This window comes from Myodes glareolus, chromosome 14 (assembly GCF_982192425.1).
Source record: "Myodes glareolus chromosome 14, mMyoGla1.1, whole genome shotgun sequence".
Taxonomy (NCBI): domain Eukaryota; kingdom Metazoa; phylum Chordata; class Mammalia; order Rodentia; family Cricetidae; genus Myodes; species Myodes glareolus.
Genome location: NC_142039.1, coordinates 45,056,932 through 45,084,863, shown reverse-complemented (window position 1 = coordinate 45,084,863; position 27,932 = coordinate 45,056,932). Strand labels below are relative to the sequence as shown.

The following is a 27,932-nucleotide window of genomic DNA, read 5'->3' as shown; positions in this document are numbered from 1 at the left end:
TCACTGCACAGTACCGCTTGATAAGAAGGCAGCAAAGTGCACTGAACTCCCATGCTGCTCCTCTGGTTGCTGAGGAGACCCTGGCTCAGAGGCTGCTGGATCCCAAGCACGTAAGCCATCTATTGCAGGTTAGGTATCATGAGTTACAAAGCAGACTCTTGAGAGAAACAGCTGTGCTGACCCTGCTGGGGGCTATAAGCCACCAGGTGTGCAGATGTGTGTGCGTGCGTAAGTGTATGTGTCAGAGAGAACGTGCGGCGGAGAGGGTGGACATTGCTGGGTTGAGTTAGATGGTAAAAATTTCTGAATCTGTTGAGGAGTCTGCAGGTAAGTAGTCTTAGTGGGACAGGATTTAGTGAGGAAGTGACACAAGGAGAGAGTTTACATAGTTGGACATAGGAAAGAGCTATGAAGTCATGGTATAGCTCAGCTGCTTAAGACACTGAGGGAATATTTGGGGCTGGAAGAGAGACGAGAATGGATCCACTGCTTCGGAACAATGTCATTTGTCTGAAGGGGTTGCTGAGGTCACTTGCCTGCTGTGAAATCATGTGATTTTTCAAGGGTAGCAGGTGATAAGTGTATTGCTGCAGAAGAGTGGTATTGCTGCTGGTGGGATTACTGCTGGGCAGTACAAGTGAGAAGGCCCCAGACAGACTGGAGTGAGATCACGAGGTTGCTCAGGTTTAGTCACCTAGTGCACACCTGGCTTAGACACCCTTCCCTGCTACTGTCTTTATTACTACTGCTGCTCTTGCCTCTGGTGAGAATGGAAATTGCACTGAGGCTTCTAGATTTAGTGACAGGATCTCAGGATCTGGACCAAGCCTTCAGAAACTGGGCTACTCTGACGTCATGACTCTAGGGATTTGAGGTCACCATCTATGTTACTGTGGCAGCTGCTTGAGATATGGCTCAGACATTGTTTCCCCATATGTCGTTCTGATGTCCACTCTGGTCAGTCTCTTGGGAAAAAATCCTCTCTTAGGCCCTTTGATATCCTTTCTATCTTCCATTGATTTTCTCCTGCAATGGAACTCTGATAAAGGTACTGTCTCCATTCATAGTGTCCTCATCTCTCTTACGAATAAATCCCCGTTGATGTAGAGACCCAGAGTCAAATGTCAGGTGGAGCTTGGGGAATCTGGCAGAAGAGAGGGAGAAAGAATTGTAGGAGCCAGAGGGGTCAAGAACATCAGGAGAACATGGCCCACAGAGTCAACTACACAGAGCTCATAGAGACTAAAGCTTCTATCACAGAGTCTACGTGGATTTGTCCTAGGTCCTCTGCATCCATGCTGTGGCTGTTTAGCTCGGGGTGTTTGTGGGACTCCTCACAGTGGGAATGGGGTATCTTTGACTCTTTTGCCTGATCTTGGGATTCTTTCCCTCCTACTGGGTTGTTTTGTACAGCCTTGATATGAGGGTTTGTGCCTAGTGTTATGGTGTAGCATGAGGGCCGGCTTGTTGGTGTTTCTGTCCCGCCCGGTACCCCACAGCCGGCATGCCCCAAAGAGAAAAATCTATCACACAGAGATCTCTATAAGTTATAAAGCTGATTGGCCCATTAGGTCAGGCTACTTATTAGTTCTTATGACTTATCTTAACCCATTATTCTGATCTATGTTAGCCATATGGCTTGGTACCTTTTTCATCTGTCAGCTTACATGTTGCTTCTTAGGTGGTCTGCACAGGAGTATCAGAGGGAGCTTCTGCTTCCTGCTTCCCAGAATACTCCCAGTCTCTTTGCTCCACCCCTACTTCCTGTCTGGCTTTCCCACCTATACTGCCTGCCTGGCCAATCAGCGTTTTATTAAAATATGATTGACAGAATACAGACAATTCTCTCGCATCATTATGGCATCTTTTTATGCCATATTCGAATGATATCCCTGAAAGACCTGTTCTTTTCAGAAGAGAAAAAGAGAAAAAGTGGATATATGGGAGGGGAGGAGTGGTGGGTAGGGACTTGGAGGAGAGAGGGAAGGGAGTCTGTATTCAGGATGTATTATATGAAAAATAATAATAATAAAAAGAAATTCCCTTTTCTTCTCATCTTTTATGCAGTCTGAGAATCAATGTTCAAGGATTCTTGTCTTGTTGATTTGCTTTCCCAGTTTGATCAACATTTTTGCTCATCTCCAAATAAGTAACTCCCGGTTGTAATAGCATTGTAATATGATGTTGTCTGTGGGAACTTCTTGAGCAGGTTTCTGTTGTTATTAATAAATTGAAGAACATCCTGTTCTAACTTTAGCTGGATCATTTTTTCCCTTGAGTTATTTTTCAGTTTAGCTAAATTCACACAGGTCTATTCAACTAGAGTCTGTATATTCTTGGCAAGACTCTCTAGATACCATCTTCCTTGAGAAATTTTCTTTGACCTTGCCTTTCATTTCAAAGACATTCTCATGGATTTTTTCCCTCTTTGTCAGAAGGAAAGCTGATATGGAGCTATAATATATATATTACATTATATAATATAATTATACATTATATATATATATATATATATATATTTATATCCTAAATTTCTAGTGAACCCTCACATATTGACAGGCTGCATACCAACTTGAACTTGGAGTTTAACTTGATTCTTTTCCTGGTGTAACCATGCCCATGTAATGATGTCCTGCTTTGTCTCCTGTTACAAACCAGTATCTTCGTTTTTCTCAACTTCTTCCTTACTTGGAGTCTTAGATATAAACCTGTGTTTGTTTACTGATTTGTCCACCAGTTTTTGTTTTTGTTGTTTTTTATTCTTTGATCATTTTCCGACTCTCTTGTGTACTGACTATTTGATATTTCTTCAGTACAATATAGTAGCCTCCATGGATTTCTGAGTAAATTTTTCTATGAGTGCAGTTTGGCTGTAACATCTTATTTAGGAACATGTTTAACCTGTTCTCTCGCGTAGACATGTGGGCTCATCTGTGCAGGTGTTCAGAGCTGTATTTATCAAGAATAACTTTGAAAGACACTGAGAAACATCAGTGTAGAGAGGCTCTGGAAATTCACCTGGCTAGCAGGGCTGGAGCTGATTAGGCACCTGATTCCCCATCTCCTCCCTAGGACCAGGCATCAAGCTGTAGGCTGTGGTTTTTTTTAGGGGGGGGGTTTCTCAATTGGAGTCTGGTGTGGGGAGGTAAGGTAACTGGGAAAGGGAAAAAGAGGGTGTTGAAAAGGAGGTCAAATAAGCAAGAAAGGGGAGCAATTCAGGAAGAAAAGCAGGGAGGGTGAGGCCCACATTTTTTAAAGTCTCCCATTTGTCATGTTAAACTTTAGATCCACCCCATCCCTAAAAGCTCATGTCTGAAACTGACGCTTTTATCGGGACTAAGTGGTGGGAGATTTAGGAGATGGAACCTGGTACAAGAAGATTTCATTGTGTGTATCTCTAAGGGGAGTCTCCTTTCTCACCCTCTCTTGCGTGTTTGTGGGGTGTGTGTGTGTGTGTGTCTTTCTCTGTCTCTTGGTGTATGTCTCTCTTCCTCTGTTTCTATTTACCTACCTGTCTGTCTGTCTGTCTTTCTGTCTACCCCCTCTCTCTTTGTGTGTGTGTTTACTTTATTTCTTTTCTTATTGACACAAAGATGTGACTAAGCCTTCTTCTCTACCATGTACTCCTCCCACAATGTACTCTGATGCCAGAGTTATGGAAAACACAAATAATGATCTAAATCAACCAGAATTAAGAATGTCAAGGATGATGAATTAGTTCAAGAAAACAATACATTTACACATACATGGAACAAATGGATTAAACAAACATGACTACTCCTGAGTGTGGCTCACAAGATAAATTAGAGTCCATAGGACAGAAAAGTGTCTGAAATAAAAACGGAAGGTAGAGTGAATCTGCTCAGTTAAAATGCAGCAAAATGTTTCCCCAATCAGAGGAAGAAAATGAAAATACAAGCTTTTAGAACATGAACTAGACAAAATCAGAAAACAAACTTCCACGTCCATTATATTCAGATATCTGTTATGGAAAATATTCACTGTTAGCATACATGGACCAAAACTCTAGACTCTGCATTGAAAGTATTGCCAGACAGGATTAACAGAAGAGGTAAAGCCAACCCAAATGTAGGTGATTGTAGCATAATATCATGATGATATTATGATATCATAATATCATCAGCATATATCATTCTGAATTATAGAGAAAAAGAGAAATCGCAGTGCATCTTAGTGTCCCACTCTTTCATCGAGGTACCCCAAAATCTATGTCATCATGCTCTTGCTGCAAAGGACAAGAGCTATTAGAGTCATTGAGCTTTCCTGAATAGGTGGAATGTAATCTCAAACTATAAAACAGTCATTTCTCCTTAATTTAATTTGCTTTTGTCAATCATTTCTCACTAGGAGATTGTGTGTGTGTGTGTGTGTGTGTGTGTGTGTGTGTGTGTGTAGAAAGAAAAAAATGAAATAAAACAGACAGAAAGGTAGATATTGAGTAACACCCATAAACAGACATACATACATACATACATACATACATACCATACACACACACACACACACACACAGAGTGATAGCGACATTATTAGAAATATGTCAGGTTTCTCACCAAAACAATTGTATTAGAATAAAACCAGACTTCTCACTATTAATCCTCAAAGTAAAAATATAGTGAAATATTAAATAATACGTTTAAGAATTGAAATTACACAATTAACCACCAAATTCTTTTTATTTGCGAAGTTATGTTCTGATTTTATCAATGCAATTGAACATTTAAAGAGAATCTTAAAATAAGACATTTTATTAACACACAGCTTAAATCCCAGCACTTGGGAGGCAGGGGCAGGTGGATCTTTGTGAGTTTGATGCCAGCCTGGTCTACAAGAGCTAGTACCAGGAGAGGTTCCAAAACTACATAGAAACCCGGTCTTGAAAATAATCAGAAAGAAAGAAAGAAAGAAAGAAAGGAAGGAAGGAAGGAAGGAAGGAAGGAAGGAAGGAAGGAAGGAAGGAAAAAAGGAAGAAAGGAAGGAAGGAAGGAAGAAAGGAAGGAAGGAAGGAAGGAAGGAAGGAAGGAAGGAAGAAAGAAAGAAAGTTTTCCCTGCTTTTGCCTCATTTTCAAGTAACACTTGATTCTCTACCAGAGCAATAAAGCAGCAGAAAGAAATCAGAAAAATACTATGGAAAAGATAATTAACTCTTGATGCAGATACCATAATACCTAAAAGGTATTGAAGATTTGACTAAGAAAATTTCTTACATGTGATAAGCACTTTAAGCACAGTTGGGTCAAGTATAACTAACACGCAGTTCCTACATATAATCTGATGCAAGGAAGATAGGAAAACGCCTTTCACAATGGCTTCAATGACAGATGATAACCAGAAATAAATGTATCCAAAGGGATGAAAGACATCAACAACAAAACATAAAGATATGGTAAAGCATAATAGAAGAAGCCCTAGAAGATGGAGAGATACACGTTGCTTGGCATAATTATTATATTAAAATTGAAAGTGTTACTGAATGTGGTCAATAGCCTAAGTTGCTTAATGGGCAAAATCACATGACATTCTTTGGAGAATTAGAGAAAATGACTTCACATATGGAGGGGAAATTGTTCTGAAAACAGCAAGCAATGCAATGGAGATAGAACAAGGCTGGAGCTATCAAATTTTCTGATTTATATTTGTATGAGAGAGCAACAGTAACAGAAATGGCATGGTATCAGCACATGCCCAAACATGGTAGACAAGAGAGAGAGAGAGTGGATAATCCAGGAAAAGGCAGGTGAGATGGATTAGTGGGCAAAGTTACCATTAAGACTGGTGACCTGAGTAGATTCCTGGATGCAAAGGTGGAGAGAGAAGACTGGTCCTTCAAGTTGTCCTCTGACGACCACAAAAGAGCTTTGATGCACACAGTGGCAACTGCCAGCCAGGACACATATATGGCACATACACATAAAAACTATTTAAATCGATGCTGCTCCAAACCCATAGACTGACACCAATTTATTTATTTATTTATTTTTTAAATGAATTTTATTTATTTATTTATTTTTTTAGTAAATTTTATTAAATTATAAAAGTTTCCATTTCCGCCCCCCCTCCCAACACCCTCCCACTCCCCCCACTCCCCCCCTCCTTCCCCTCCGTCCCCCAGGGCGGTCAGGGTTTCCTGCCCTGTGGGAAGCTCCAGCTCCCTCCCCCTCCCTCCAGGTCCAGGAAGGCGAGCGTCCAAACAGACTGGATCCCCCAAATCCAGCATATGCAGAGGAAACAGGTTCCAGTGTCATAGTCAATGGCTTTTCAGAAAGACCCCGGGCCAGCCACAGTCAGAGAATCCGGCCAAATTCCGAGAATCTGGCTAGATCACGTCCTCGTGACTGACACCAATTTAACATTTCAGAAAAGTATATAAATTGTCACATGAAAAATTCATTTAAAAAATATTACTGAAAAAAGTGTGTGCATACACAGAACAATGAAACCAGGTCTGTATCTCTCAGAATGACAAAAACCAATTCAGAAACAGATAATAGATCATTTGAAAGACCTGAATTGACATGCTGTTATAATATTTAACATGCACATATTTTCCACAGGATGCTGGTAGCACCAGAAATGCTTCTAAGAATGAGCAAGTGAGATTTCATGGAATTAAATGTCTACTGACAGTAATAAACCACAAAGCAGATAGAGTGCATAAGGAATGGGAAAAAGAAAACAAATCTTGGTCAGCTACATGTCTGACAGTAGATTACTGCTAATCATATCTATCTTGTGTTTAACCCTTCATGTGCCTATCTCTCTAGCTATTTATTCATCCTTCTAATTTATCTGGATTAATGAGAGTTGAACAGACTCTACTCCCAACAGTAAATACAACAACTTAATGAATATTTGAAAAATGTTCATTCAATATATTTTCTCATCAGGAAAACACAAATTAAAATGCTTTCAAAATATCATGTCACATGAATCAGAATGGATATATTCAAGAAAGCAAATTGTGACAAGAAACAGAAGTAAAAGAATGTTTATACATTGATGGTGAGAATACAGTCTCATGCAACTATTAAAAAAATCAAAATGGACATGCTTCAGCAAATGAAAATAAAAACTTAAGATGCAGTTCTACCAGTACAGAGCTTATCAACAGATGAATGAATAAATAAAAACAACAAATAAAAAAAGAATACACACACATGTACATCACACACACACACACACACACACACACACACACACACACACACACAACTTTAACCACAAAGAAGAATAAATTATGCCCTGTTTTGGAAAAGATTAAACTTGATACTATTTTGTTAAGTGAAATAAGCCAGAATGAGAAACACAAATGTCAGGTGCTCCCTCTTATATGAAAAATATAGATTCACATTCACCTAAGACCGAAATGTAGAAAAGGGAATATGATGGCAAGAGCATTTCCAAAAGTGCTCATAATGGGAAAATATAGATCAAAGAAATACGGAAATATATCATAATGTGTCTTCCATCATGTGTGAATTTGGATTGCATCATATGGATTGACATCATTCTATGATGACAAGAAAAAAGCAGAGGGGACAAACAAATTTATGAGAGTGAGTGAGAGTCAGGTACAATGAAATATAGAGATGAAATGCTGTTCCTAAAAGCATGATTTTGTATGATAATTGAAATATATTGAAAAATAGAAATATCATGAAAATATAAGAATAAAAAAGGTACCAACTACTTATTAGTATTTAAAAATGCAAAATCAGCATATTAATGTGATAAAGATAGATCTCAAAATAAAATTAGAAATGAAGAGACACATAAGGCCTTACACAAGGATAACTAAACAAATCAAACAGGAAGGCAAAATTATCCTAAATGTGTAGACACCAAACCAAAATGGCCACAAATACTGTAAACTAAAACATTCAGAGCTCAAAGGACCAGAGAAAAATCTAGAATTATTCTTCTATCCTCATTTTTCTGGATGTTTTACATGAAGGGAAGCTGACTTTGCCAGTTCTTCTGTGTCTATTGACAAGATCATGCAATTTGTCTAGTCTATTCACTTACTTACTACATTAATTCATTCAGAGACATGAAATAATCCATAGAATACTGGATCCAAACCATGGTCAGTGAACTTAAAACTCTGCATCCATTTTAGCTTGCCAGTTTCTAACTTAAATTACTATTATGAACAAAGTTGTTCTACACTTTTTTTTTGATGTTGTATCCTTGTCAATTTAACATCAAGGTCGTGGCACTTTAAAGGCATGCGTTTCATAGTGTTCTCTTGCTATGGAATGCCATTTATTTGAGCTAAGTGTTAAGAAAGGTGACTGATATGAGACTTGTTATTTGGGGGCTGTAAAAGTTCAGGGAAGTAAAACAATATGAAAAATATGTGCATTATGATGCTATTCTACAAGAATTGATAAGTATGCTATGTTCCTATTTATCTCTGACAATATTTCAAACATTTAGAAGCCTGTGTCAAAACCAAGAGAACCATGCTAGTGTCCTTGCTGATGTGTGGTTACTTTTGTGTTTTGCTTATTGTCTCCTATGAGTCCAAGCTTGGTATAACATAATGGCAAACACATTAGCCTCATGAGTATTTTTTTTTTAAACAAAGTCATGCTTTTCTAATACAAGATCTCATTCTACAAAACCTAGTCTGCTTTTTCTCTTTCAATGGATAGACTCAATATCTATAAAACAGCAGAGGTTAGTATAAGATAATGAAATTCTTCGCTACAACAAGTAAAATTGATATTGTCCTCCACATCTAAATAGATGTTTTTGAAGGTAACAGCCTTTCCTTCAAACAAGAATGTTTTCATGATTACTCAAAAAAAAAATCCTAAAAGGCTAATATTGAGTAGGCCAGGGTGGATTTCTGTCACCAGCATATTTAACTCTCTACAATATTCTGTCTTCTTCAGAGATGCCTTTGGCTTCCGTCTCTAGGAACCTTTCCAGGGGGGAAATGTGGGGGACTGCTCAGAAAAGTCATCAAGAAGTGGAATTTGGTCCCATCTCACTTACCACCCAGCTGCTTCCTCAGGATTCTGTTTCATTTTTTTCTTGGATGTCCTAGGGCCACTATGTGTCTATCAGACAGACACATCTGCTGAGACAGCCCAGAGCTGCATTTTCTACCATAAAAGGCTCTGAGTTTCTCCTAAATAAATATGTTCACCATGCCTTCGTATCACCAAGGAATACTCTCAGCTCTGGTATACACCATGTTTCTTGGGAATAAATCCATCCCTAATGATTGTTCTTTACTGGAGAAAACTGCTCAGTGTAATATTTGGGGGGCAGGATAGGGCCCAACCTAAGAAATGTTTAATTGTGTTGCCTTCATGTCTATATATCCAAATCCATCCAGAGCTGCTCGGTGCTCCAAAGCAATCTGAGGTAGCTCTGGTTAAATTTTCAATGTTCTTATATTTGCCAAAGCTCCACAATTGTGTAACTCAACAGGAGACCACCACTTCCACATCTTACTCCAATCAATGAACTCTGGCTCAAACTTTATAGCCTTTCCAGAGGCACAAAAGCACAGCTGCTGACATATCATTTTTCTGAGAAATTCTAGGGGGGTGTCAGCATAACTCCTGCCTTGTTTTCCTTTCAGTGATGTAATCTATGCTAGCTAGAGAGGAGATTCTCAATGGAGAAACACTTCAGTCCCAGCCTTCACGTATCTTTATGCTAGGCTTACACTAACAAAAAAGTGGATTTTTCAGTCATGTAAGAATTGGAAGGTCAGTAATTCCAATAAAACAATGTTCATGGGTCTTCTACTCTCCAACTACCAAAGGAATGACCCAGCATTACAACTCTGTCGGTGAGCAGTTGGTAAGGAACATATAGCCAGTCTGTTTAGGTACTAGCGAATGGAAACAACCTGGAAACCTAGTTTACACATAGGAACGCACCATTGAAAGTTCCCAACATTCTCTCTAACATATCTATGACTCTGTATAAATTATAAAATTGAGGCAGGTACTGGAGAGAGTATATTCATCTTCCTTCAGAATTTTGTCTGGGATAAAGTCAATCAATATTTTCTTTAAACAATTTGTTTCCTAAATCATTGGGGGAAATAAAAAAATTGAAGTAACAAATGTATGAATCTAGGTGCCCAGAAACAGTTTTGGCTCAATGTAGTCAGAAACATAGCTTTGATTATGCATTCCTAGTGGCTGGAGTGTAGAGAATTCTTATTTTTTGGAATCCACCTTCCCTACACTGAGATACTGGTTGGAAAATGGGCTGTAGTTAGAAAAACATTCTAATTATTTTCTTTCATGACAATAGTCTTGTTATTCAGCTTATTTTATTTTACTCTATTTATATTTCTACTTCACTCTGGTGAATTCCTCCAATCTAGACATGGATTGTGTTTTGTGCTGTTGGTGTCCATCTATAAGGAGGATGAAATTGTTAGGTTTGGTTGGTTGTGTAAAAGAAGCATTAACGTTTTGCTTGAGAGAGCACACACTTTGATGTTCTGTGTAGCCCAATTTTGCATTCATTTTTTTCAGATTTTAGGTTAATTTCTCTTGTTTGTACATTAATTTTTATTACCGTAATAGTCATAACAGCTAAGTTTTAGCAAACACCCGAATGATTCTGGATAATTTCTATCTCAACAGACCCATGGAGTGAGTCATCTTGGTTAGTCATTTACTAGGTGTAGTTAGGAGAGAAATTCTCTGGATAGTCTGAGACTTGAGTTATGATTACATCACTTCCTTTGTTGTATTGTGCAACAAAGATTCAACCTGCTTAGAATCTCTAAATCAATTTTTATAGGCACAGGAAACATTGCATCTATGTTGATCATAGCTTGTAAGCAGATTCTAGCTGAATGCCATGCCTGGCAGAATTCTTTGTTATTAGACCATTCCCTTGAAAAGTAGGTATTGGAGGAATATTATGTAGTCGCTCATAGGTAAGTGTCACCTCCCAAATGCTCTGTGCCTAGGAAACAAACTTTTTGTGAGCATAAAAATTACACCATGAGAAGAGGTGCTGTGGAGGTGATCCTAATTAAAGTATTTGTCCTTAGAATCTCTCCTTCTGTCTGTGCTCCAGCATAGGAACAGAAAAGGCTTGGGTTGATCTGGCTTAGAGTGGCTGGAGAGTAAATTGGGATTATAATGTACTAAAGCAATGGAGAAGCAATTAATAAGTAAGAGTCAGAAAAGGGTGTCAAAGAGGAAGCACTGGTGGAGATTTGGGTTAGCCACAAGTGAGAAGTTCTCAGGAAAGTTTGGCAGAGTATCTGATGTGACACTATAGTGTTTCTGGAAGATTGGAACATAGAAAGGGCAGCTTCATGATGAATCAGGAAGTACCGATGTTTCCACTGAACTTGCTATGAGATCACTTGGGTGGGAGTGAGAGCCATTGGGTAGGAATCACTCCTAGGAAGTTCCTTAGGAATGACCACTATTGCCCACCTATGTGTGCACACAGCACCTGTGACAAGGCTCTTATTGTTAAATTATGGATATATTGAACCATGTTGATTTTGCCTGGTCTTGTCTGATCTCAAAAACAATGCAGGGTCCAGCCTGGTTTAATACTTGTGTGGGAGAAGCCTTAAGACCTTAATAATGTGTTGAATGCTAATTGGGCATTAAGTGAATATAATTTTGAAACTCATTGGAGAATTTGAGTAGCGTGACATTGATAAGTAGAAGGAGACTGTGTCCATTCTGCCTTTTACCTGTGGGCAGTATAAGCAATGTGAGATGCTTCCACTATGGTAACTCAGTGTTCTTGTGGGTGGGCCTTAAAATGATGAAGATTAATGACTCATTGGTATATTGACTTATATAATTAATTGTATATTGACTTATATAATTAATAATAATTGGTATATTAATGACTCATTGTATATATATATACAAAATATATTTTTTGATTATGAAGATCAAATACTTAACAAAAGCAATTTGGGAGAGAAAGTTTATTGTTTATTTTATTTTGAGAGGACACAGCTCACAGAATATGAGCCCGATGATCACATTGCTTCCAAAATCAAGAAGTAAAGAATGATGGATTTTGATGAGCTGCTGGTTTTGTCCATTTTATTCAGTCTGAGATACAGCCTATGAAATGGCGCTGCCCCTTTTCTGTGGTCTTCACAACTATGATAGTCTGATATCAAGACAGCAGTGCTACAGTTATTCTGCAAATCAGTGTGGAGGTTCCTTACTCATCTAGAAACATAGCTACTGCTTGGCTCAGCTATGTGACTCTTGTGTATGTACCAACAGGACTTCATATCCTACCACAGAGATATTTCTTCATCCACGTTCATTGCTTCGCTCTTCACAATAGTCGGGAATGGAAGCAGTGTAAATGTCCATCGACTTATGAATGGATAATTAGATGTGGTGTGCATACATCATGAAATTTTAGTCACCTCTACAGAGAAATAAAATTATGAAATTTACTGCTAAATAGATAAAGTTGCTAATAATCAACCCAGACTAAGATCTCCCTCACATAAGGACCCTGACTTTGACTCTTTTGATTTGTGTGTTTAAGTTGGAGCAACTAGAAATCAGGAAACTAAAAAGGCTCTTGAGGTGGAAGAGTAGGATCAGTAAAACTAAGAACCTTTGAAAAAGCCTCATGAAAATCCACTATTTTAGAATATTCTCAAAATACACACATATAAAACTGACTTAAATGGAATAAGCTCATATTGCAGGGCATTGCCTCTCCCAGATATCACAGGCAATCGAAAACGAGCACAGTGCCAGGTGTGGGTTACCTACCATTCAATTGTTTGTCAGCTTAGTCCACAGATAATCCAAGCAAATCTGCTTACTGTCCTTACAGTCAGTTACACTCCAGAACTTGATAGTAAGACCATATTGCTGAAGAGTTCTGTTGCCTGAGTCAAGGAACATAGGGAGATCAAACAGGCACTAAGCTTCATCCCTACTAGCAAGCTTTCAAAGTGCTGCAAGATGTTATACATGCTACTGGGGAACAAAAGGAGTCAACAGTCTCACTCAGATATGAACCCTGTGAGCTTCAATAATGAACCACAATAGTGATGTGATGTGGGAGAATTGTCTGTATTCTGTCAATCATATTTTAATAAAACACTGATTGGCCAGGCAGGCAGTATAGGTGGGAAAGCCAGACAGGAAGTACAGGTGGAGCAACGAGACTGGGAATATTCTGGGAAGCGGGAAGCTCCCTCTGACATTCCTGCCCAGACCAACGAAGAGGCAACATGTGAGCTGTCACACTGAGAAAGGTACTGAGCCGTGTGGCTAACATAGATAATGATATGGATTAATATAATTTACAAGGACTAATAAGAAGCTTGACCTAATGGGCCAATCAGCTTTACAACTTATAGAGATCTCTGTGTGATTGATTTTCTCTGGACTTGCCAGCTATGGGGTTCCGGGCGGGAACAGATACCCCAACAAGCCCGGCCTTCATGTTACAGTGATGCAATTGCCAAGATGTGCCCATTGGTGCAGCAGCAGGATGAGATTATGAGAGAACCAGCTACTTTCTAGCTGGATTGCTCCATAAAACAGAATTGATTCTGCTATTGTTAAATGGGCAAGAACCTATGACTAGGCAGGTCCTAGGTCCTGTGAGAGAATCTTCTGCTATTGCTATGCTAAATGGACATAATATTAAACAGCTTTCCAGACACCTAACCTTACACTCATACATTAGTGGAGCACACAATCCACACCAAAGGAGGAACATTTTTATAATAGATGGCAAGTAATATAAAGATTCACAAAGTGTCAAATACAAAGAATAAGGACATGTGGACTCCTAAGTCACTAAGAGGACGTCTATATTGCAACCTCTTCTCCAAATTCTCAAGGATTATAATGAAAGAGGGGTAGTGTGAAGCCTATTCTTAGCTGTCAACTTGACTACATCATGAATTAACAAAAACACAAACATCTGGGTACATATGTGAGGATTTTTTTCTTTTTTGCATATTTTTTATTTAAAAATTTACTTTTCCTTTTACATGCTGACCCCAGTTCCCGCTCCCTCTCCTCCTCCCATCCCACCTCCTTCCTTCCAATCCCCCATCCACTCCTCAGAGGGGGTGAACTCTTTCTTGGGGAGTCAACATGGTTTGGTATACTAAGTTAAGGCAGTACCAAGTCTTCCTCCCCTTCTGCCACCCCCACCTCTCTCCTTCCAATCCCCCATCCACTCCTCAGAGGGGGTGAGCTCTTTCTTGGGGAGTCAACATGGTTTGATATACCAACTTAAGGCAGTACCAAATCTTCCTCCCCTTCTCCCACCCCCACCTCCCTTCTTCCAATCCCCCATCCACTCCTCAGAGGGGTTGAAGCCTTCCTTGAGCAGAACCAAGTCACTCCAAAAAGCCAGTTCATGCACCTGGAATAGGTCCTTGTGTGACTGCCAGGGGCCACCTCAACAGATCAAGTTATATAACAGTTACCTACATTCAGGGGGTCTAGTTTGGTCTTATGCAGGTTTCCAAGCTGTCAGTTCATAGTCCACGAGCTCCCACAAGCTCGGGTCAGCTGTCTCTGTAGCTTTGATCATCTTGCTCTTGTTTCTCCTTGTTCATGTGATCCCGCCTCCCTTTTCTCAACTCAGCTCCAGGAGCTCAGTCCAGCAGTGTTTGGCTGTGGGTCACTGCATCTGCTTCTATCAGTTCCTGGATGTAGGTTCTCTGATGACAATTAGGGTAGTCACTAATTTAGTTATAGGGGAAGCCTTTGCAGAGATCCTTTCCTCTATTGCTAGTAGTTTAAGCTGGGGTCATCCTTGTGGATTCCTGAGAATTTTTCTCACATCAGGTTTCTCCTTAACCTCATAAAGGTATCAAAATATGTCTCTTCCCTCTCTTTGGCTGTATTCTCAGAGTTTGGCCTTGTGCTTAGATTTGAATCTCTGTATCTGGTTCCATCAGTTACTGGATTAAGGCTATAGATGCTCTGGAGCTGTGTATTTTAGTCTGGTTATCCTTTGTTTTATTTCCAATACCTCATATAGCATCTACAAAAATACATATCATGATAATTGCAGCCCTGACAATTGTCTTATGAAAATAACTTTCCATCTTATCTTGAAGTGGCCCATGTCACTGTGTACATGCATGAGAGTCAATCAAAATATTCTTGACACACATTTTTAAGTTAACAAGGTTAGTTATGGCCTTTCCACCCCTACCTATAGTAATGTACACTTTGTCAAATAATCCATTGCTCTTGTTCATTTTGAATTGCTTGAAATCTTCCGTGTACTCTTAAGTACCTTGTAAATGGTCCTTTTGATTTGAATTCAAACAGGCAAGGTGAAATAGGGAAGGAGAGAGTGTGATAGGAACTCCCATTGATAATTGGGAAAGAACACTATTACAAAGCTAAAAATATAAAATTTAATATTGTCAAGGGTAAAATTAACAAAGTCGCCTTGCACAAAGTTGTCAGCGAATGGCTCCAAGCAGGATTATATCAACCTCTTGGTATTTCAGGAAATCTCTTTGAAAGAATTATTTGGCTCTTAGATACACAGAGTTATAAAGGAAGGTGTCCAGGGGAACTTTTCCTTGCTAGACTATCAGAGAGAAAATGAAAAGCAAGCCTACCAGTATGAGACTTCAGCCATGCTATTTTTGGTCTGAGGAGCCCCATTTGAAAACAAATCAAAAAGCAGTTCTGTCTCTGATGCCTCTCAAGTTTGGCTAAAATAGTACTGACCATGAAAATATGGGTGGGTGAGACCTCAAATTGATGCCATCAGGATGATGTCAACTTGGGTTGCAAGAAAGGATTTATGTTCCCCACCATCTAAAACAATAAAACAGCATAGAAGTCAAAGTATCACAAATAGAACAAAGCACACAGAGACTCTCCAGGATGAGACGGGGATCAGGAATGGTACTGAGTCTCAGGATTTTGTGTGTGGGACTGAGATGTGTTATCCTTCTCCCTCACACTCAACATATTGGGCTATCAAAGGGGATAACATAATCCAAACAAAGACAGTGAGCTGCTTGGTTCTCAATAGAGAATCCTTCTGATCAATTCCTCTAGCATGCAAAACAATCTCACTGAATCTTTGATTTAGAAGAAGAGAAAGGAATGAAAGTCAGTTGTCTTAAATATTTAAATAAAAACTACTTCATTTTACCTGGAGACTCTTTTCCTTGTCTTTCTGCCCAACAAGAACCTTTTTGATTCCTAGTTCCCCAAAAGCCTCCCATAGATTTTCTATGACTGTTCAATAGGGAGGCCCCATTGGCCATCCATGGACATAGACTATTGCCAGCATGTTGGATGCGAATGGTAGTAAAGATATGGAGTGACCAGCCTTATGTTCTGATTGACTAAAAAGGAGAGATCTGACCGGTACTGGTGTAGAAGATCCCATAATGACTCTTGACTTACATAGCTCCAGCTTGCTGGCCCCTGCTGTGCTGTTTTACTAAGGAGCAGGCTCAGCCCAAGTTAAGGCAATTTCCAAACCAAGAAGCAAGTATAGACTCACAGTGGCTCAGCTGTAACAGCTGCAGTCATATGTACTTGGGTTAGATTTAATCCTGTGCCATGATCAGAACCAATGTTTGTTACTGTAAGTCTGCTAAAGATTTGTGGTAAGAATGTTTTATATGCCACCAAAAAGGCCTTTGGTGTTGTTTGGTCAAATTAACTTGTTTGCTTAGAAATATGTTTTCCAATATGTATATTTTTCACTGTATATTACTACAATTCTTTACCTACTATGTAGAGACAAACAATTTGCAGTGTTTTGTGGGTATTGACAAGACGACAAGTTAAATTGCTCAGTATGTGTAACAGTTGCTATGACTTTGTCTTTGAATGCTCAGAAAATGCAAGGAAATAATTATGTGACCTCATCTAAGACACAGAGAACATTTCAGAAGAGGGAAGTGAATGACCAAAATGCCTGGAGCAAGTCAGGAATTCGGGGCCGCAGTTAATTTCTTAGGGGATGGAAGTGACGCCAGTCTTCATGGAGCAGAGGTTGTGGTGATTCACATTATCACGTTGACCCATGTCAGGGACTGTCCCTGTACAAAAACAGTACAAAAATGACGAAGTGAGGTGTGCTGATAAGAGGCTCTGACACCATCTCCGGGCAAGAGTCAGATATCTTTACTTCCTTTCCTGTTCCCCAACCCTCCCCTACAGCATGTGGCCCCAGGGATGGTGTGAGGGCTGGAGGTGAAAAGTTACCAGAAAGTAGGACTTAAGCAAGTGTCACCAGGCAGCTGCCAAGCTGTGGTGGGGCTCATCAGAGGCGCAGCTGTCCTCAGTTCAGCTGATCTAAGTTGATCAGTCTTCCCCTAAGTGCCTGCAAGGAACTTTGAATGCTGCATTAGTAGCTAGTACTGATTTAAATCATTTCTTTTTTTGAGTAGCATTGTTGTCCTATCTACAGTCAAGAGAAATTTGTCTAATATGGATTAGTAAAGCCTGATACAGCTGAGAAACTCTAATTAATGCTTTTTTAAATTCTCATTTCATCTTTAACTAAAATTTTGTTGACCCCTCCTTCTCCCTCCAACTCCTTGCATATTTCTGTCGAATTCACAACTTCCAATCCTCACAGCTGATGCCCTCTCAAATTCATGACTTAGTTTTATTTAATTGTTATTGTTTTACGCACACATATACACATTTAATGACTAAATATATAAACAAACATAAAACATTTTAGTTAGACAACACCTAGGTCCAGATGTATTCACAACAAAATTCTAGCAGCCTTTCAAAGATCTACAACCAATATGTCTTAAATTATTTTTTTTATAAGGAAACAGAAATAAAACCTCCCAAACTCCTATGGAGTCAGTATTACTGGAATACTAAAACCATTTACAGACACAGCAACAACAAAACAAAACTAGAAGTCAGTATCTCTGATGAATGTATGTGCAAAAATCCTTAATGAAATACTTGCAAACTGAATGCAGGCACTGATCAAAAAGACCATGATCAAATTAGCTTAGTCCCTGAGATTCAGGGATAGCTCAACATGCTTAAGTCAATAAATGTAATAAAAATGGGCTTAAAGAAAAAAATTAAATGATCATCAGAATGAATTTTGAGAAACATTTGACAAAACCCAACTTGCACTCGTGATCAAAGTCCCAGGGTAAATAGGACTGGGGGAAGTATGTTTTAACATAGTAATGGCTATATAAGACCTACCTACTGTCAACATGATCTTCATGAATTGTTTTGTAAAAAATTTCCATAATACACTATTATATCAATGGTTCTCAAATACTGAATGTGTTGGTTATTTTTTTCAACTTGACGTAATCTAGAGACATCTGGGAGGAGGGAACCTCAGGTGAGCAATTGCTTCCATCTAACCTTTGGGCATGTCTATAGGACGTTTTCTTGAGTAATAGCTGATGAAGGAGGACACAGACCACTCGTGATAGGGCCATCCCTGTGTGGATTGTCCTGAGTTGTATAGGAAAGGTAGATAAACATTAGCCTTGAAGAAAGCCAGTAAATAGCATTCCTTCACTGTCTGCTTTAGTTTCTCCTTCGAGATTTTTGCTTTGAGTTTCTACATTAGCTTCCTTCAATGCTACAAGATACAAGATGAAATACACCTTTTCCTCTCAGTTTATTCTTTGGTTACAGTGTTTATCATAGAAAGATAAAGCAAATTAGGACAAGTGTCTTCAAGTCCTAGAAACATTTAGTAATTTATGTAGAGAAATATTTTGCAATGTCTTAATTGGTCTGGGGTATAAATGGAGATTTTAGATTGAATTACCATATAATCTAATCTAATACACATTCTTATCGTGTATTAATCTCTGTCCCAAAAAAGTCAAAAGTAAAGGAACTGATCATTTAACTGGAATGAGACTGCACAAGTCTATTGGCCAAATTTTTAAGAACTGAAAAAGGAATAAAAAGGTAACACTATCTGGTTTTCAGTCTCCTCTGTTGACTTTTCTGTGTTCATAAGTTCTGTAGGTATTATCTTCAGCAATAGGACCCTGCTGTCAATTTGTGGAGAGCCACCAATAGCCTTAGAAATATCCTGGATTGGTTGGGAGTTCCTATGGGCTCCCTTTGGCCAAGAACTTTATTATAAGTAACCCATTCATGGCACTAAAATATTTATTTGATAATTACAAATTTCCAGTTTGGACTGTCTTCCCAGTTATTTGGCAATTTCACTTAAATCACCTTTATATGTGTATGTATTATAAAAAGTTTCTCCAGTATTTGGATTCAATATGATTCTCCAAAAGGCCCTCAGTCTTAACTGTCCCTCTCCCGTGTGTCTCTTTTCCCTCCCCTTCCCTCTTTGTTCCTCCCATCCAGCACCTTTCCTCTCTGTCCTATCCATTCATAACTATTCCATTTCTTTTTCCCAGGGAGATCCATCTCTTCCTCCTTATCTCTTACTAGCTAATTAATTTATATGACTATATAGATTGTAGCTTGCTTATCAATGAGTAAACCACCACGTACAATATTTGTCTTTCTAGCTCTGAGTTACTCATTCAGGATGTCTTTTTTCTACTTTCATTCTTGTAACAGAAATCTCATGACTTCATTTTTAATAGCTGATGTCAGTCCAATGTATAAGTATGCCATACTTTTGTTTACTAATCCACTGAAGTACATTTAAATTTTACAATATTGTGCTATTATGAATAGTGTAAAAATGAACATGGCTAAGCAAGTTTCTCTCTAGGATGAAGATAGTAGGAGGGAACATTCTTTGGGTATATAAACTGCTTGACAAAAATTTCCTCAAATTGAAATAATATTCATTACCAGATTTTTAGCCTAATCTATACAATATACTATGCAGAAACATTCAGAATTTAATGAAAGAAAGTTAAGTGGAAACTAGTACAAATTTTTGATGTTATTGAAACATATCTTAGTTATAAAATATTATCTCATTTTATCATAGTCTCCTGATTTAGAGACGACAAGAACTTAATATGTGAGAGTAAGTTAGCATTTTCATGAGCTCATCATTCAAATGACAATTAAGGGACTAAGAGATATTTTTCATGTGCGATATTCTGACATAGTTTAAAGACTGAGATGATCACAGTAACAGCTAAGAACACTATTCAAATGAAATCATCCCTAGTCTTAAGGAATAGATCAAATTTCTGTAACAAGTTGCTATGTATATAGAGAATATTTTAAATGGTAGAACATTTCACCACTAGTCAATAATAAATCTTACGCAGCATGTTATAAGTCTGTGAGGATTTTTTCCAATGTCTTCTAATCCTTAAGACAAAGGAACAGAAGTCCAGAAAAAGTAAGAACCTCAGTTGTGGAGGTTTTATGGGTATAAGCCCCTGTCATATTTAATAGACACAATCTTAAGATCTGTTGTTTTTCTTGCTCTTACAATCTTGCTGCTCCCTCTTCACTTTAACAATTTTCTTGAGTCTTAGGTGTAGGAGTTGTGCTGAATATTTATCAGTTATGATTGGGCACCTGATAGTCAGTTGTTCTCTGCATTTTCACCAGTTGAAGATTTCTTTGATGGTCATCATCTACTGCAGAAACATGCTTTGATGAGCAGTGAAGCTACACTATCTGTGTATATAAGCTTAGGTTTCAGAATGCCATTGGGAATTACACTAACTGAGGAATATCACATTAGTTGGTTCTTCTCTATGGTCCATGACATCACCAACCTAAGCAAGACAAGCACAGAGACAACACCAGTGGACATTTCACCAAAACTGAGGGAAATCCAAAGGTCTTGATAGGATGTCTGATTCTCTGTGATCATGCCTAAGCAGACGCACATGTGAGAAAAACTAAATGGACTCAGCAGCTTGTATTCGTGTATCTTTATGTAAATAAACATATAAGAACAATAGTCAAATAAAGGTGGGGTAATGAAGTTTGGAGGTAGTAAGAAGCACTGGAAAAACTGGAGGGAAGAGAGTAGGGTAGCCATTCCTTGTTGCCAACTGGACATTCTCTCACAGTAGCAGGCTGGGCGCCAGCAATAGATTTCTGGTCCCTGGAAAAGAAGAAGAAAAGCCATTCTGGGCTCTCTAGTTCTCAAATGTAAGCAGGAGTCACTCTGTCAGTCTCCTTTTTTGCTTACTCAACTTTGCAGTTTTCAGGTGTATGGAGTCATGAATATTTTTTATTGTATAAATTAGCTGAAGTTTTCACAGATTGATAGCTGGAAGTTTGCATGACACCCTCCAACACTTGCCTTACTCCTGGCAGTGCTTCCGCATCTCCAAACATTTGGAGTCCAACTTAAGTTGAGGCAGTGTATATTTAAGTCACTCCCTTCAGAGAGTTTAATGTCTTGATGCCTTCTACTGACTTTAAGAAATATGACACTGTTTCTACTCATTGTCTAAGACATAACAAAGACAACTCATTTATTCCATTAACTTTATCTTCATTCCTGATGTTAATCAATACAAGATTGCTTGTTTACTAACTCTGCAGATAAAGAACCCAGGATCTGGAAAAAAAGATGTTTTGCTATTGCTTGGAATTACCAATTCGTGACTACAACCTCAATCTTTTGTACCTTTGTCTAGAGATTCAAGTGTGTTCTCTAACTCTTTTATTTTTGATTACCTTGTGAATAGCTTTAATTTTCCTAATTGCTATGAAACTACAATGAAATGACATGAAGAATCATTTGATTTTCATGGTTCCATTAATAAGTTTGAGGAGGCAATAAGACCACATTAGGGACCTTTTACCTCACTTGAAGTTCTGTGTTGACACAAAAGAGCAATAGAATGTTAACATGATAGAACAGGCTCCAGTAAGTTGATTTTGCTTACTCCCCTTGCTCTGAATAATAAATACTTTTTATTTTATGACAACATTCAGTGTTGGTTTCAACAATTTCCTGTTCATTTCATTAAAAAAATTTAATGCCAATAAATTATATTCCTCAGAAGATGAATCAAGTTGAAAGACCTATCTCTGTTGGTGACACTAGATTGAAACTAATTTTATTATAAAATAGGAGTGGAGGATGTAAGGTCTATGCATAGAAAACACTCTCTCACATTCTAAATATATCCAAAACACTTTCAAAGGCAGCATTTAAAAAATGGTGCCATGTAATTCATATGATTGGTGTAAATTTTCAAAATAAAAGTGCTTCTCCAAAATTATCTTATGCATAATAGATACATAACTATATGTAAAATATGCAAATATAATTACATCCATTTATCTTCTGAAGGATTTTCACAGTATAAGGTGATTGCAATTTGAGTAGTCACAATGGTTTCCTACTGTCTAAAATATGATTTGTGGTTGTTACTAATTGCTTTCTTGGAAATATTATTAAGTAAATAAAGGTACATACTAATACTTTGTGATTTTATTGATACATTGTTTTCGTTGAAGTTAATTATCAAGGATCAATTTGACACACAGTTTCAAGCTTTGTCTATATTAGTCTTGAAGATGAAAATCTTGTAGAGGAGGCCTTGGATCCTGAATATGTTACCTTCTTCCTTTGTGAGTTGAATAATTCCTTCCTCTTGACCTACTCAGTGAATATAAGATTTTGGGGACGAATCTCTGGCTTGAAATTATTAAACAGAGGTGATACACCCTTTTCTAAATCAGGTCTTTTTTTCTCTTTCTTTTTCTTTTTTTTTTTTTACATTGAAAAGTGTTTTTAGACATTGCTACATATTCCCAGCTAAAGAATAATCCTTTCTGAGGATCCCTGATCCAAGAGTGTTGTTTTCTAGATCTGAGACTGGGAAGGACTCCTTGGCCCTCTCTGATTTTGCTTTGTTGGGTTAGGTGTAAATAAACATCACTAATCTCATATACAGCAATGATGACACTGAAGACGTCAGCTGTCTATACCCAACTTGGAAGAATAATATGTTTAGGCTTATTTATAACATGGGTAAGAAATTACTTAAAGAAGCATGTTTGAAGCAGGGCAGTGTCTTCTCTGATAAGGCCCACTACAGCTTAGCTGTTTACTTGGGAAATCTGTTCCACTGGAGTTCTGCTTTAAGTTAACTTTCAACCTTCTGTACTGTGCAGCACAGAATCTTCAAGGCTACATTCCGCTAGAAGGCAAGGGAAGCAATGTCTGGAATTTCAGTTGCTAGTCCTTTGACTGCCCCGCAGAGGTCATGAACAGTCTAATCACTGTGGCTAGTGACATAGTGATTTCTACATTATTTAGCCTATAGCAGAGCAAGAATAGGACCATGTGACTTTGTAGATGACCACAATCATTTCTGATCCATGAAGATTTATGAGGATTTCAAACCTAGAAGAAAATAACTAGTAACTTTGCCTTTTACTTCAGGCAAGTAAGTTGCTACCTGTTTGGCAATGTTTATGGAATCTTGGGTTCATTGACATATATATTTCACTGTTTTCTAGTTATTCAGCTAACCAACCCATAACAACAGACACTATTTCCAAGTGGGTTAACCCTTACATGTCTTAGCCAATATCTATGGGCGCAGATAAGAATTGAAATATATAGATGTAAAAACACATGCTTAGAAGGCTATTAATAGGGACTTCACATCCATTTAATTAAATAACTACCAAGGACTCTCTACTGGATATTACATCCCTATCTACAAGTTTTCAGCCTGACTGACAATATCAAACAATGAATTCTGTCCTGGAGAGTTGAGCTTAAATTTATTAGGAAAGTGGGTTTTGTTTTGTTTTTTTTTTCTTACAGCAGTTTTTCTGCTACTGGATTGATGGATAAATCTTTTTTGGCTTGGTATTGATTTATGTTTGACTGAACATATCCCATATTGACACTTGAAACAACAAACAACTGTAAAGGTATCTGGAAAGTATAAAAGCCATTTAGCACCATGGGAACTTGAATTTGATCCAGACTCTTTATATTATGTAGGATGAACAAGTAGCATATTCTACATTCTAGCTATGACATTCACTGGCATCAATGCTTCTAGTAAGAAGACTGGAAATGCATTGCTGGCTCACATTTGCCACCCTGAGGTAAAAGTTGGTTATAGTTACATCCTGTGTCGCACCAGGTCATCTATGCAACAGAGTTTGTTGCATTGACAAACAGACTATATCCCCTGTGGTTGGGTTGTTTCCTCACCCCTAATCAAGTTCAATGTTTTTTTACTTCATGTTTCTGTCTCCACATCCATTCACTCCTGTCCACTGCATGTCAGTAATTCCATGAGTTAATATTCGCTTAGAAGATACAGCTAAGTAGAAGATTCAGCAAGATACTGATAGAGTAATGAAACTATAATTTAATAATGGGTCTTTAGGATCTTCTGTGACCCTCACATACAGGCAACACTGACCATTAGTAGGAAAGCTGTACTGAGTGATTCCCAACCAACCATATGTTCTGCTTCCACATTTGTGCCATATCCAAAGTCTGTATTCTGTCTCTTTAGAGAACTATACTCTAAGCAATATACTCTTATACATGCACAAAGGCACCCTATTGCATTCTCTTTAAATATTTTCATATCAATTCTGCCTTATCATATCACCAATCTTCTAAAATTCTGGTGGGTTTGACTATTTTCCTGATTTTATTTTCTCATTCCATCTAGATTACTTTAACATTTTCTAAATGAGAGTCTGGATGAGGTTGTTACTCTGAGCCACTTAAACTTCTCCTGTAAGACCTTTAGATTCACCTGTCTGCACCTCACTACTCTCCACTCCGGACCCTAGCCTAATATATGAAACCATCCACATTCAATAAAGCCAATTTGCATATACCACATCAGCTTCTTTAGAATGTCCTCTAGACTGCCTTGTGGCCACTGCATGTTTTCTATACAGAAACAGTGATAGATGAAAGTTTTCCACCCCCCAAGACTTTCAATATTCCAAAAGTCTAAGTTCTACTTACATTTTGTACCTTCCATCAAGACTCTTCAATCTGGTATGCATCTAGAACGCAGGAGTCATTCCACCAGGTGCGTATTTTTCTTCTCCTAGAAAAAGGCATACCATATGATACCTGGGGCAGAACAATCACCCAATTTAGGAAATGCTAAATTATTTTCTTTTTCGTAGCTCTATAGTTAAATTCACCCACAGCTATCAGTAATCCAAATGAATTAGGGAATATTGTAGATTAATTTTCTTTCACCAAACACCAGCCTTTTATAAATCAACAGGAGGCCACCATTTCCATCTCTTCCTCCATCAGGGAACACTTGTTAAGACCTTGACCTACACAGGAACATAGCACCTGACACGCTTTTAACTTTTCCAAAGAACATGGCTTGGAGGTCAGAATAATTCTTGTCTTATTATTCTTTGAGTGACCCCTTTTCTGCCTTTAATTTTTTCAGCCCATCTTGACTGCTTTACCACTTCACAAATCCAATTTACACGACATTCTCTGTCACTGAGAACCTGGAAAGTGTTTTCTCCTATAAATGTGATCTATGCTGACTCCCTGACTGTAGGAGAGATACTTCAAAGGGAAGCACCGCCGTCTTACCTTTAATGGTCTGCAACCTTTACACTTCAAAAATTTGTGAGTTTGTCAGATGTGAGGAATTGGAAAATCAAGAATGCTTACAAAAGGTGTTGGAAATCTCCGACACTTCAACAGTTAAAGGGATGGACCTAACATCGACAACAACTGCGAGACCTACAATTATTGAGGATTTTATAACTCATGAAAACCATAAATAAAAAATAGCCCACAAAGTCTTCTAAAACAAAATGTGTAATAGAAAATGGAAACAACCTGGCTTTCTGGTGACCTTGTCTCTAGGAATATAGCGTGATTTTTTTCTCTAATTCTTGTTTCAAAATTATGTAGCAAGAAATACTTTATTGTGATTAACATTGAGAGGGAACACAGTTTACCATGGCAGGGAAGATGAGGTGGCTTGTTTCATTGCTTTTACAATCAGTAATAAGGCTGAGATTTATGGTCTTTTTTGATTCTTTACTTCTTTTGTCCTTCAAATTCAGTCTTTGCCACAGCGTATCACAGTGGTGATGTCCACAGTTATGGTGGCTCTATGATAACCAAGTATAGAATCTCCCTTATTATCATCACCAGAGGATTGTTTGCTAGGTGACTCTTGTGCATACAAAGCTGACATTTGATATTAAGTGACACAAACAACCCTTATGAACATGACTCAAATCAGGCCTCAAGCAGTGGCTTTATGCATCATTTCCTCATAAACTCATGAATGTGTCGTAAAGCAAACATATTGAGTACATTTATGATTAATGTATTCTTTCACAATATGAATACTGTTTATAAGTCAAGTGCCTATTTTGAGACTTGAAACAATCTCTTAACTGTGAGATCTTTTAAAAATAAAATCCAAAATACAGTTTTAATGTATCACATAACCAAGGAATAATGCCATTCCAAAATTGAGGAATGGGGGATATCCCAGGATTATCTGCTTGGGAAAATACTGCAACCCATCAGAGCAGGCATCAGATTTGCTGTTTTGTCATGTCTGGTAGTGAATCTTATGATGGAGTCATCTAAAGACCTTGAGTAGCCAATCTCCTCCAAACATGTTGCCTATAGCACATATAGCCTTCATTGTCTAGTTTCACCATGCCTGTAGGTTTTACTCAGTGGATGTATAATGGATTTGACATGTCTGATACTCTGATATCTCTATTGCAACTCTACTGCCATCTTCATTGTGTTACACAATGGCCTTTCAAACTTCCTTACAGGGACTACAAACATGCCACCCATTGCCTGGCCCCAGGGGATCTCAGCACCCTTGTGGTAAACCGAAAGGGTACTGTCATTCTTCTATCTTCCATTCCTGTAAAATTAGTGCCAATTGTGCAATGCTGCCAAGGTCTCGAGCAGGATGGGCTCCTTTTTACCATTTGGATCACTGAAGGGCTACTGGCACAAAAGCTTAAAGTGAGAAGAAATATTGATAGATGCCATAGACAGGATGCTAGGATCCAGGAGGCTTCTGACAAGGGAGCCCAATGGATGGTGTGGACTTACACACTAAAGAACTTCCCTTTTCCCAAGTAGAGCATCCACCTCTCCTGATACAGCCACACCAACCTCCAATGGCAATTCCAACTTGATGCTGCAGGAGAATAGATCTGTAGATGGAATCTTCCATGTCAACAATTTTCACTGCCCATAAAACCCCCAGGTACCCTGTGTCACATGCCCACCACCCTTGATCAGTTCTGATCTAACAATCATAGTCTCCATGGTGATCCTACCTCTAATAAATTGAGAGAGAATAATAGTTAAACAACTCCATATTTTCTCAGTCAAAATAGGGTATTTCCTGAAACAAACTTTATTGTAGGCAACACATTTTTATGGAAGAAATAACTGAAAGAAACAGTTAGATCATTTTATTATTTATTGTGAGGTATTGCCTGTTTTTTTCTCTGTTGTAAGTGTTGTTTTTAAGGATTCCAATTGATGGTGAGTTCTATTAAAATTGTACTTGTTGGAAACATTGGGCCTTAAACGGTTTTGGTTATAATCTGTAATGGTTTCACTGGTAAGGATTGTACAGAGATAAGATCTAATGTTCTACAGACTTGGAGAAACTTTTAGAAGGAAAGGAAAGACAGTCAAGAAGCTGAATGCATATACTGCACCAGGCAGGGTTGAAAAATATACTAGGTAAACCACAGGGTTTCTAAAGTTACTTTGCTTCAACAGTGAGTCCCTGGTGGCCGTCTATGTAAAACTGGTTGTTGTTGGAGTATGGATGGGAACTGAATCAAACTAGAGATAATAAAGTGAGATAGTATATGTTCTGGTTGCATAATAAGAAGAACTTGAGCTTGTAATGGGATGGAAGAGTAGTAAGAAATGTGAGGAAAGAACTTGTTGAGTACAAGTCAAGGTAATTAACAAACTGAGGTAGATGTTTTGACTAGTTCTCTGTTGGTCTGACTG

The 27,932-nt window shown here is 38.2% G+C and overlaps 1 pseudogene; it reads right to left on the bottom strand.

Moving 5' to 3' along the window:
* On the bottom strand, positions 1-27,132 carry LOC125396300 (R3H domain-containing protein 2-like; annotated as a pseudogene).
* Positions 27,133-27,932: the final 800 nt, after the last annotated feature.